Genomic DNA, 12,906 nt, shown 5'->3' with positions numbered 1-12,906 from the left:
CATCCAGCCACACATTGTGGCTGAAGCACAGGATGGCGGCGATCTCACTACCTTCTTCCTCCTTGGCACACCTGACAACATTTAAACCCACAAGAGATTCTATTGGGCATCATGCTACTTCTCACAAACTTCTTTCCATCCCCCTTCTCCCTATCCCCACCCAACCCAACCCTCATCCCACCCAACCCTCTCCCCACCTCCAGCCAATACCCACCTCAGACCCTGTGTTTTGGCCACAGCAGATGACATAGTTTGGATGTGTGTCTCCGCCCAAATCTCATGTTGAAATGTAATCCGCAGTGTTGGAGGTGGGACCTGGTGGAAGGTGGCAGGATCATGGGGGTGGATTTCTCATGAATGGTTTGGCACCATCCCCTTGGTGCTGTCCTCGCAATAGTGGGTGAGTTTTCATGACATCTAATCACTTAAAAGTATGTGGCACCTCCCCCTCTCTCTTTTGCTCCTGTTTCTGCCATGCAATGTGCCTGCTATCTCTTTGCCTTCTGCCATGATTGGAAGCTTCCTGAGGCCTCTCCAGATACCACCATGTTTCCTATACAGCCTGCAGAACCATGAGCCAATTAAACCTCTTTTCTTAGAAATTACCCAATCTCAGGTATTTCTTTAGAGTAATAAAAGAACAACGAACCAATGTACCAAATACCCTGTTGTCCCAAAATCAACCATGCATTTTCAGGAGTATATGCTTCTCCTGAAATCATTCCCTATCCTCCCCACAACAGCCCATCCTTCGAGGCTCATCAGCCAATATCCCCACCCTGTCCCATGGCTTTGCCTGGCCCTCCGTCTTCTCTCCTCCTGCAGCAATAGCCACTGCTCCAGCCTCACGTTCCCGCATTCTCTCAGTGTGTACCTCCCCATCTTGTATTCTCATTATTCATTAACGAGCTCCCCTAGAGCAGAGCCCTAAGCAGATGGGCTCTGGCGCTCTTTGCCCTGCACCATCTCAAAGAACCACAAGAAGGTGAGAGTTTGCTCAAGAATCCAAGAACTGACTGGGAGGCCAAGCCAGCCAGTAGCAGCCTTGCTTGTCCAAAGGAAATGGGCTGAAAGTAACAAGACATCAGCCTGGGAGTGACAAAGATGAAGCTGAGGAAGACGACAGGACTAGCCTGGCCTCCAGCAGCCCTCTGTAGTGTCCCAAGATGCTGCAGGCTGGGCCACTGAGGAAGCAGGCGGCCACCGCTCCTGTGATATGAGGCTGGGAGCCCAGCACAGCTTTTCTGCCACGGATGCGGCCAGCACCACCAAAAATAAATAAATAAATAAATAAACAATTATCCATCATGGGAAGTAGGAGAAGTTGGCTTAGCTCCCCACCCTGTTTTCATACACCCTTTCTCATTGACTTCATCGTCCCATTTGAGTTTCTCTTCTTTGCTTTAAGTTCCAAGCTACTGCCCTTACGTTGCTACTCTATAGCTTTCCTTTCCTTAAAGCTTCATGTTGACGCTTTGCTTTAAAAAACAAAAATTAAAGTAGCTGCATTTAATTCACAGACAGTTAAGCCAGCATGCGTGTGATGTGTTCATCACTCGACATAGTGCTAGGGGTGGAACTGAATTCCTTAAGCCTTCCAGGGTCAAGGGCAGAGGCTCCTGACATTGCCATGACCTCTCCAGCCGCATCTCCCAGGCCCAGCACTCTGCCTGGAGCAGGCCACCCCACAGGACCTCTTCCTCTCCAGCAGAGACTCCCACGTGCCAGCTGGGCTCCATTCCTCAGTGCCATCTGCCACACCCCAGAGCAGGCAAGAGGCCACGGTCAGATTCTGTGCATGACAAAACAGAGACGGCAGGCAACACAGAAGCTGCCCTCACTGGGCCTGGGTCCTGGGAGCTGGGCAGGGAAAATCCCAGAGGACTGAGCATTCAGAGGAGGCTGCTGAGGGGCCTAGCCAGGCTCTCACCTGCTTGGGAGGACAGCGGTGCCATATCAGAGGGTTTCTAAGCATAACAATGTAGGGGACCTGCACCCCGTTTTCCTGTTCTCTCTTGACCTCTCACACGAATATAACATTGCTACAACCCCAACCTGAGTTTTTATCTTCTCTCCATCATTAACTTACTGTAAGACCTTAAATAAGTTATTTCCAAAGTGGATGCAGTGGTCCATGCCTGTGATCCCAACACTTTGGGAGGCCAAGCCTGGAGGATTGCTTGGGCAATCCAGCCTGAGCAATATAGTGAGACCTCGTCTCTACAAAAAAACTTAAAAATTAGCCAGGCATGCTGGTACACACCTACAGTCCCAGCTACTCAGGAAGCTGAGGTGAGAGGATTGCTTGACCCCAGGAGGCAGAGGTTGCAGTGAGACAAGATTGCACCTCTACGCTCAGACTGTGCGACAGAGCAAGAACATGTATCAATAAAACTTTTAAAATTATTTTCTTCTTTGAATAATGAGTTTGGGTTCCCTGCTTTCTAAGGTCCCTTCAAGCTCTGAAGCTGTAAGATCCTACAGTTCAATTAAGGCCTGCATTGCCTTGAGCATATTCTGGACCTGAAAAGGAACCTGCCCGTGAAATATTCATTAAAATAAATCATGCTCACTCAGGAGTGATGATGGACAGCTCATTTATCCATTAACGTGTTCTGTTCCTTCTTTAGCACTGTTCATTTGCAGGTTTCTCTCATGAAATGACCATGAAATCAGAATTGTAAATCACATCTATCACACCTAGGTGAGTCTGGGGAGCCTAGTGCTCCCACTCGCACACATAACATCTGAGGTTGACATAAGACGTACTTAATGGCACCAAGCTCCCAATTTGAATGGTCAACTTCCAAATACACACATCCATGACTCAACAATCAACTTTTGGATGCAGATATCTGTGATTCAAGAAGGTTCCAGAGGTCTGACAAAGTTACCTTATCTTGCATCTAGGCAGAGTTGGCAAGAAAAAAATGAGATTATGCATCCATTTTTCCAAGGGTATTTTTGTCTGTAATTTCTTTTCTCTGAGCCTCAGATTCCTCATCTGTACAATGGGTACAGAAGGAAGGATGTGTCCTATCTGCCTCCTAAAGAAGTTCAGTTCTGAGGGGCTAGACAGTCATCCATTAGGAGAGAATTTTCAATTGCCTTTTGTGGAAAGAAAATTAATACTATTCTCTCCCCTGCCAACGGATACAGAATCAAGCTCAAACAACTGAAGGGAACAGGAGGTGAGTGGAGCAGAAGTGTGTGTAGAAAACAGGAAGACTTGGTAGGAACACAGACTTCTGTGTGGGAGCTGAAGCAGGGAACCCATGGTGTGGGTCTTTGCTGCTAAGTCAGGACAGACTGTTGCATTACCTGTAATCAAAGATCAGGACAGCAAGGGCGTTTGGCTTTGCTGATGATCTAACTTGGGGCTTGGAGGGAAAGCTGAGTATATGGCTCTTGATCTACAGAGTCATAATGGCAGGCAAGTGTCAGAATGGCAGGCAAGGCATGAGGGTGGTGGAGAGAGGGTAACATTAGCTGCTGAGTACCTACCAAAGACTTAACTCATCACTGTCACTTACACGCTGATCTCCTGCTCAGGCCGGGAGGAGCAACCAGGAGAGCCACAGTGAACAGAGAAACCACAGCGGCATTTATTCACCAAGTGTCTAATGAATACATATTGCATGCCTACTATGTGCCTGGAACAGGAAGAACAGCAGACTTTCCCAGAAGAAGACCATGCAGTGAATTTGGGAGCCACAAAGACATCAGATAGGAAAGCTTCGGTATTTATATACTACACATGACTCCACAATGTTCATCATGGAATTTCAACAAACTATGCGACATTGCAGAACTGAACTAAGGGGACTGGCTTATTGCAGAGAAAGGAAGGTTAGTTTTCCTTTGAGGCACTTGAAATGTCTAGCCTACAAGGTTTATTATTGTCCCTTTGTCTAATTTTGAACACTGTGAGCCCCATGCAAATAATCTTCTAAATGGCACTGTGAACGTCAAATGACAGGTTCTCAATTCTCCCTTCACATAAAATCTTCAAGTCCCTCAGCTGGTCTGGTAATCCTTTAATCAAGGATTAAATCCTTTAATGAAGGGGATGCAGAGCACTTGGGTATCATTACCATCATCATCACCATCATCACCACATCATCATCGTGACCTTACAACTGAGGAAACCAAGGCTCAGGGAAATTAAATAATGTGCTCAAGTTTACACTGCTACAAAGTAAGGAAGCTTCGGCTGGCCATGGTGACTCATGCGTGTAATCCCATCCCTTTGGGGGGCTAAGGCGGAGGAATCACTTGAGTTCAGGAGTTCAAGACCAGCTTGGGCAGCATAGTAAGATCCCGTCTCAAAAAAAAAAAATTAAAAATTAACCAGGCATAGTGGTGCATGCCTGTAGTCTCAGTTACTTTGGAGGCTGGGATGTGAGGATCTCTTAGGCCCAGGAGGTCAAGGCTGCAGTGAGCTATGTTCACGCCACTGCACTCCAGCCTGGCTGACAGTGAGACCCTGCCTAAAAAAAAAAAAAAAAAAAAAAATATATATATATATATATATAAAGTAAAGAAGCTTGAGTGAAAACCAACTCTGTCTGATGCTAAAACCCACTGCTCCATCCTATGCCCCATACAGTCAAGCCTAGCAACCACATGTAAAAATGAAAGGCAATTTGTGTCTCTTTCTCACACTGCCCTCTGGGATTTGGTTCTCTTTCTCCACCACTGGCACGTGTTTTCTCTCTCTCTCTCTCTCACTCTCTCTCTCTCTCTCTCTCTCTCTCTCTCACACACACACACACACACACACACACACACACAAAACCACTTTCAATGGCAGTATTTGCTTTTTCTTGTTTCATTCCCTTCACCAACATAATTGCAAAAAAATATATATATATATGTAGAATCAGCCACACCACCAGGAGAAAATGGACAGCACCCACAGCCTGAGGCTGAAGTCATTCCAGCTCTCTCCGCTTCCTATGAAGGCTATTGCCTATTTCTTCCTTTTATAAACAGGAACACATTGTGCAAGCTACTGTAGATGTGGGGTTTCTCAAGCAAGCTGGTGACGCTTGGCATAAACTGATTTAAATAAATTTCTCCCCTTTCAAGATTCTTCTTTGCTTCTGCCTCATCTTAAATTAAGAGCAGTACAATAATAACCCAAGAACATCACACCCCTGAATTTCAGCCACCTCCCTCTAAAGGATCTTTTCTCATTTTTTGAAAATATGAGCTATTTTTTGGTTTCCACTTGTTCCTCTTACTTGTCACCACACATTGCTTTCTGTACGATATAAGCAATTGGAGCCTTCACATTTAAAGTCTCTTTTTAGTCCATGAGATCCACGATAAGCTTCCCATGAGACCTTGTAAAGAAGGGAAATAACTTCAAGGTGTTACACTTCAAGGTCCCCCAAAGTAAAGATTTGCGGTCAACTCTAGTAATTAAGTGGTCCCATTCACTCACTCAGTACATATTCATTGAGCGTCTACTATGTGCCAGACAATATTCTGGGCACTAGCAATACAGCAGTGACTTGGCACATGGAAAGGACAAATAAATAACATGGTAATGACACTGAAACCTACGTCTCCTTCCTGAACCTATTCCCTGAACTCTAGACTCTCATATGCAACAAATTACTTAACATCTCCAATTGGATATCCACTTAAACCTCATCACCGTTTCCTCTCCGTCTCACTAAAGTGCTACTCCCTCCAGCTGCTTAGGTCAAAATTCATTAAGTCATCCTTTTCTCATACCCTAAGTATCTAACTCATCCACACATCCTGCCTACCCTATGAATTGAACCACTTTTCACCATCTTTTTTTAGACAGGGTCTCAATCCATTGTCCAGGCCGGAATACAGTGGCATTATCACGACTCACTACAGCCTCGACCTCCCCATGCTCAGGTGATTCTCCCACCTCAGACTCCCAAGTAGCTGGGACTACGGGTATATGCCACCATACCTGGCTAATTTTTGTATTTTTTGTAGAGTTGATGTTTTGCCATGTTGCCCAGGCTGGTCTCAAACACCTGAGCTCAAGTGATCCACCCACCTTGACTTCCCGAAGCACTAGGATTATAACTACTATCCAGCCTGGTCCAAATCACCACCGTCTCTCACCTGGGTCATGGCAGTACCATCCTGACTACTCACCCTGTTTCCACCCTGGTCCTCCGAGAGTCTACCCTAAGCTCTAAAGCTCAAGGGATCACTGGAAAACATAAGTCAGCTAATAGTACCCTGTGCTCAAAATTCTCCAGTGGTGTCCCATCTTTCTCAAAATAAAGGCTAAAGTCCCCACAAGGCCCTACAGGACCTCATATCATCTGGCTCCCTGCTACTTCTCTGATCTTCTCTTCTCCCATGCTCGCCCTGTCTCATTCAGTTCCTTCTCCATGAGTCGCCTTGCTGTTCCTGGAATGTGCCAGTTATCTGTTGCCTCTGGGTCTTTGCGCTTGTTCTCCCTACCTGGAAAAGTCTTTCCCCAGATAACTGTCTGGCTCACTCCTTCACTTATTCCATGTCAGCCTGGCCACCTTATATAAAATACCCACACCTCACTTCACCCTATCTTCCCACTCCAACACAACCAGGCACCCCCATCTTCCTTTCCCTGTTCAGCATTCCTTAATCACCTGATATAAAACATATATTTATTTACTTACATATTATTTGTTTCCCTCAACTAGAATGAATACTTCATGAGATGGGTCTGCTACCTGTGACATGCCTGGCTCCTAGAGACCACTCAATAAATATTTATTTAGTGAATGAATAATCATCTAAAGTTACTTACATCTGTAGATGGTCAACCACAGAAACACACACATAGAAAAGACAGTCACAGGGGCAGGTACAGGCACTGGCCATTCAAGCAGAGTCCAGAAGCAAAGGAAACCTAGCCAAGAGCACCTAAAATGTTCAGGTTCCTATGGTAGATTGATTGATTGACTGATTGATTGTAAAAATATCCCAATTCTCCCCTCCCCGTATCTATGCTTTTTGCAATGTGACTATGTAGCTCCTCCTATCAAGAAGTGGAGTCGCTTTTCCTAACTCTTCACTCTGGGCTATCTTGTGTCTTAATTTTGTCATTAGACAAGGATAAAGTGATGGAGTGCCAGTTATAAGATTAGGCCTCAAGAGACCATACGAGCTTCCACTTTCTCCAGGGCACCTGCAACTACCGTGTGAACATGCTGAGCTAGCCTGCTGGAGGATGAGTGACCACATGGAGCAGAGCCAAGTCATCCAGCTGAGGCCATCCCAAAGCAGCCAGCTCTCAGACACTCCATCGGCCAACCAAAATCACATGAGCAAGCACAGCTGAAATCATGCAAGCACAACTCAGACCTGCAGAACTACCCAGCCAACCAAGAGAGGTGAGAAAGTAACAAACGACTGTTGTTTAAAGCCACTAAGGTTGTGGGTGGTTTGGTCTGTAGTCCCATTGACAAGATTGGCCCTAAAGCATGTAACCAGTCCCTAGGATAGGCATCTAAGCTGCTTTGCTGTGAATAATGCGCTTCAGGAAATCTCCTTGTGTTTTTGCTGTTGTGACAGGGGTCTGCAGGAAGAAGACCCGCTAGCCAAGCCACGCAATGTCTCGACCATTGCAAATCAATAAACTGGCATGCAGGTGAACAAGGTCACTGTGGCGTGGTCCGGAAAGGCAGATCAGGTTTCGGAGGCAGCAATACTAAAAGCCAGACCTTGGATGGGGGAAATTCACAGAAGTAAATGTTGCCTTCTGAGGTAGACTTGGGGGACACCCAGCCAGACTCCCTGAACTTGACCCAGCCTCACCACATTCTATTTCACAGAAATTTTGACTCAGTTCTCAGGCATCCAGCCCCATTTCTGCACATGGAACACACTGCAGTAGCCTTTCTGCACCAAGGACGGCTGGGTGATGAGGCTCTCAAATCCCAAAACCATGTTTTCTCAAGAGGAATAAAGTTTCAAAAGGGCAGAGCAGCAAACTGATCTTTGTGTTAAGCCTATAAGATGGAGGCTTTAAACAAGTCTGCCACATGATATTATGTAAATGCATTCCTTGGTACACTGAAGGTCACTATACATCCAGATGATCCCAACACTTTTCCATGATCATAGAAACTCTTCTCATTATCAAAGAAAAAAGAATAACTAGCAAGGACTGCTGGCCTGTTTGCTAAAGACGACCCTTTCTTTTAGTGTGGGGGAAAGGAAACAAAAAAATCCTAATACTAAGATTCAAAAGAAGCACAAAAATGGTCCTTCATCCGGATGCGAGAAAGCTGAGTGTTGTGTTGCACAGTCTCCTTAATTCCTGCTGCCTTGCAAAGACTTATGCTTTCTGCTGGCTGCATTTGTGTATGCTCTGAATGACCACAGGTACTTATGTCTACCAACTAACCTTCTTCTAAACACAGAGTTTAGGATTTCAGCCAATTCCTTAAACAATAACTCAGCACATACATCATAGTGACAAATAGGAATCCTAAGAGGCAATATCTCAAAGAGTTGTCATGTTGCCCCTGTGACCTCCACTCCTGCTGGCTGTCCCGGTATCTGACTCAACCGCAGCTTCGGTGGCCTTCTTCCTGGGTCTCTTGCGAACATACCTCTCTCCTGTCTCAGGGTTTTGCAGGTGCTGCCTGCAATCCCTGGCTTCCTCCCTCACTTCCCCAGATGCCTGGTCAAATGTCATTTACCAAAAAGCCTTCCCTGGCCAAGCTACATAAAAATAAATAACAAGCCCCACCCTGCCCTCTGGCAGCACTCCCCAGTCCTCTTAACCAGTTTTATTTTTCTCCATTAGAATGTCTCATCAGCTGATACACTCTATACTTATTTGTCTATTATCTTACACACACACACAAATACACACACACACACACACACACACACACACACACACATACACATTAATTTAAGCTCCTTGAGAGAGAGGGCTTTATTGGTTGTTTAATTCTGTATTGTCCGCACATAAGGCAGTGCCTGATACATAGTAGGAACTTCATGAATGAACTGCCGTTTCTTGAGCACCTACTCTGCGCCAGGCAAGTTATATATGATGATCGGGTAGCAATGAGTAAATATTTTAAAGTATCTTTTCTGTAATTATTATAACAATCCTATTGTTGTCTCCATTTTACAGACCAGGAAACCAGCGCTCAAAGAGGAGCGAAGTAACTTGCCGAAGACAATCACCTCGGTCTGTTTGAGCATCAAACCTCATGCTTCTTGCAGAAAAGGCTGCTTTTCCAATAGCTTAACGATGAGGTAGGTGCATGTAACACACATCAAAGTGCGTGTAACACACATCTGGCAAAAACATAATACAAGCGCTTTTCATTCTATCGTTTTTCTTCACCCACCACAGCTTTGGTCCAGGAAGAAGCATCCTTGAGGTTGGATTTTCATCTCCCAGAGAAGATTGTTAGTAACAGCTTTAGCTTTTCTTTATTCCACCCATTTAGGGATAATTAAGGTAGAGTTTTCCTTTTGAACTGGGCTGGGACAAGAACAGACAGATCGGGAACCAGGGAGAAGAAGGCAGAAGTTCATCTGCTCTGAAACTCCCTCAGAATTTTCCAGAGTCCCTGCCTTTGTGATGTGCTATTTCAAAACCTTCCTGGAATTCAGGAAATAGTCCTGGAATTCAGGAAAACCATTCATTAAAAAAGGAAAAAATTAAAAGTCTGACTTGTACTGGGTGTGCTCCTCTCTGGGTGTCAGCCTGTGTCTACTGGGGTCTAGTCATGTGCTGCAAATACCAGCCCAGCTGAGACTTGTAAAGCTCTGCCCACCCAGTGGTAGTGATGTCAGTGGTGTGGGAGAGTCATGTGGGTCACTCCCAGACCGAAGGACGAAGACAGCGATCCAGTCCCTGCTGAAATCCATGTCCTGCCTCGTCCATGAGGGCTTCATTTTTATACCAGTCACTGCCACTATCAATTTCCTCCTCCTCTCCGCTCCCACTGCTCTTTTCCAACACCATCATGAACTTACCACATCTCCTGATTACAAGTCCTTCTCCCTCTACCAGGTGCGAGCTTCAGGGATCCAGGACTTTGTTATCATCATCTCTACACCCCCAAGCACTAATCCCATCTCTGACAAATACTAAGTGCTCAGCAAGTATTTGCTGACTCAAGAAAGATGCAGAATGAGCCTGTACCTACTGGATCGACTGGAGCAAGCAGAACAAGTCACCTCTTCTGGAAAGGGCAGGAAGCAGAAACACAGAGGAGACCAACATAGACCAGAATGACCACTGAGCCGACTACAGTGCCCACTTCTTCCCCATGCACCCGCCGAGCCCCAAAGCCACCCACATTCACCTCCCCCAAGGACTAGAAAGCCAGCAAGCATCCCCCAGCCTTCCACCCCACCCCAATGGGGCTGCTTTTATCAGAACCCAAGACACCAACGACAAGTTACCCTTAAACGGAGTAATTTGCATCTGTAATTTCCGGATAAAGGATCATATTTCATCAGCCCTGCTGAACCTTGGACAGCAGAGATTTCTCCCACTCATCTGCCGAAGACACAGCAGTGCCTTGCTCCTCCCCGGCTAAACGCATTTGCTAGCCCATCCCTACAAAACAAGTCATGTTCTTTCCCTTGCGCTAAAGCCCGTTCATAAACAAATCCTCTCTGTGTCCCTAAGAAACGGCCCCCACGCCCACGGAGGGCGCTCAGCACATTCAGAAATACACACTCGCAAACCCCAAGAGCCACCAGGAAAAACCACATTTGCAATCACAAAATCCATCTACTAGAATGCAACTGAAACTAAACGCCGCGGCTAGGAAGCGTATGGAAACGGAGCCATAAACCCCAGCAGCCTGACATTTATAAGTTGCAAAAGTACTTACGGCGCTAATAGTTCAAACAGGGTTTAAGAACAGCCCTTGGGGAAGCCGCCTTCCAAGAAGCGCACAGCTCCGGGCAGCCTGCGAGTCCCTGCTTTGCTGCGCCGGCTTTCCCAGACTCTCCGGTCTTTTGTGCGGTTTACTCTGAACAGCCCTCCGCAGTGTCAGCAGCGTGTGCGTTTCAGCCCCCCTGCAAGCGGGATCCGCGACCTGCTGGGTAGGTGATACCTCCGCGAGCCACGCCGTCCCCTACCTGGGTGGAAAATCCGCTGGCGGCCGCCTCCGGGTGCAGGCAGAGAAGCTCCGCGGGCAGCTCCGGCTAACGCGGCGCCGGGCGATCCGGGCGGAGGAGGCGCCGGCGGGAGTCACACCTGCATCACCGAGCCCACGCCGCCTCCGCCGCCGCAGCCGCCGCAGCCGCCGCCACCCGCCCCGGCGCAGCGCACAGCGCACAGCGCACAGCGCGCCCCCGCACCACCTAGCACCGGGCGGGAGGGAGGCTACTGGCCCTCAGTTCCACGGGATCAGATCCTAACCCGCCTTCTCTCCGGCCCGGGCATTAAAAGTATTCGCTGCGGCCAGCTCTGCTTCCAAATCCCCTTCTGATGGAAACTAGGTGTGAAGAGAGCTCAGAGGGTGGGAGAACCAGCGAGGCCGCAGGGGATCCGGAGGTGCAGAACCGTCGATGTGAAACAACTTCTTCCTAGAGTTTTGTGACCGGCTGACCATGGGCGTCGTCTCGCTCTCTACACACCGCCTAGGGCGAGGGGGCGCTGCGCACTCCACATCGCAGTCCACCCGCTCCGCGCTGGGAGATGCGTCAGAGGACAAGGCGCAGGTTCCCGGGAAGGGGAATCCTCTGATCACGCCGCCCCCAAAGCATATTCCAACACCCGTGCCATCCAATCGCTTTGTTCTCTTTGCCACATCGGGAACAGGAAAGAGCCTACCTGGCCAGCGAGGGGAGGAGAGCCTGAAAGGGTTGATGCATCCTACTAAGCCTCCACTTCTGTCCCTCTCCTTCCAGACCGGCACCCACGCGCTCCACTGCGAGAGTTCAGCAAACTATACTGCCAGGCTCAGCACCGAAACACGTTTTAATTTTTTGTTTTTTGGACAGACACGTGATCTCTCATCTAGGCTGGAGTGCAGTAACAACAATCTCGGCTCACTGCAACCTCCGTCTCCCGGGTTCAAGCAATTCTCCTGCCTCAGCCCCCCAAGTAGTTGGAATTACAGGCGTGCACCAACACGCCCGGCTAATTTTTAGTATTTTAGTAGATATGGGATTTCACGAGGTTGGCCAGGATGGTCTCGATCTGTTGACCTCGTGATCCACCCACCCCCGCCTTCCAAAGTGCTGGGATGACAGGCGTGAGCCACCGCGCCTGGCCAGCACTGAAAGACTCTTTAGGAGCCTAGGGCTCCTTCCAGGAGCAAAGAAAGGACACTAGAAATTCGGAGGCAGAATCAAGCAGCAGAACTCCGCAGGTGCCTGGCCCCCCGCTAGCATCCGAAGCTACGTTCCTTTCCCAAACGGCTGGAATGAAGGCGAGTTTGGAAGAGCCTTCCCTCTTCTCCATCAGGAATGGCTCCTCACTGTCGCCGCCTTCAGTGCCCTGAGCTCCAGCTCTCTTGCCTCTTCCTGGCTCAGGCCTCTGCCAACTTGCACCTGAACCACCCGAAACGGCTTCAACTTCTCAGGCTCCTGGAGTCATTTCTCAACATGTAAATCTGATCTTGACTCTTTCCTACTGAAAACCATGCGATGGACTTCCCTGTGTCCTTGAAAAAGCCCAAACTTTTTTTTTTTTTTTTTTTTTTTTTTTTTGAGATGGAGTCTGGCTCTGTCACCCAGGCTGCAGTGCAATGGGGCGATCACAACCTCAAACTTCCCAGCTCAAGCAATCCTCCTGCCTCAGCCTCCGGAAAAGCCAGGACTATAGGCATGCGCCACCACGCCTGGCCAATTGTTAAACTTTTTGTAGAGCAGAGGTCTCACTGTGTTGCCCAGGCTGGTATCGAACTCCTGGGCTCAAGTGATCTGACT

At 47.8% G+C, this 12,906-nt stretch overlaps 1 protein-coding gene across 5 annotated transcripts in view; it reads right to left on the bottom strand.

Annotated features, from left to right (window-relative positions):
* The window catches only part of SV2B (synaptic vesicle glycoprotein 2B), a 188,519-nt gene extending 177,315 nt beyond the window's left edge, over nt 1–11,204 (bottom strand). For 2 of the 5 annotated variants that reach the window (XM_032252766.1, XM_032252767.1), the window contains exon 1: nt 10,860–11,103. The gene's annotated coding sequence lies outside the window, so the exon portion shown is untranslated. The other 3 variants (XM_032252769.1, XM_032252770.1, XM_032252771.1) reach the window with 2 other exon arrangements.
* Between the last annotated feature and the right edge of the window lie 1,702 nt (nt 11,205–12,906).

This window comes from Sapajus apella, unplaced genomic scaffold (assembly GCF_009761245.1).
Source record: "Sapajus apella isolate SASKATOON/1434 unplaced genomic scaffold, GSC_monkey_1.0 scaffold80, whole genome shotgun sequence".
NCBI lineage: Eukaryota > Metazoa > Chordata > Mammalia > Primates > Cebidae > Sapajus > Sapajus apella.
Note: the sequence above shows the minus strand (reverse complement) of the source record. Positions and strands in the feature narration are given on the sequence as shown.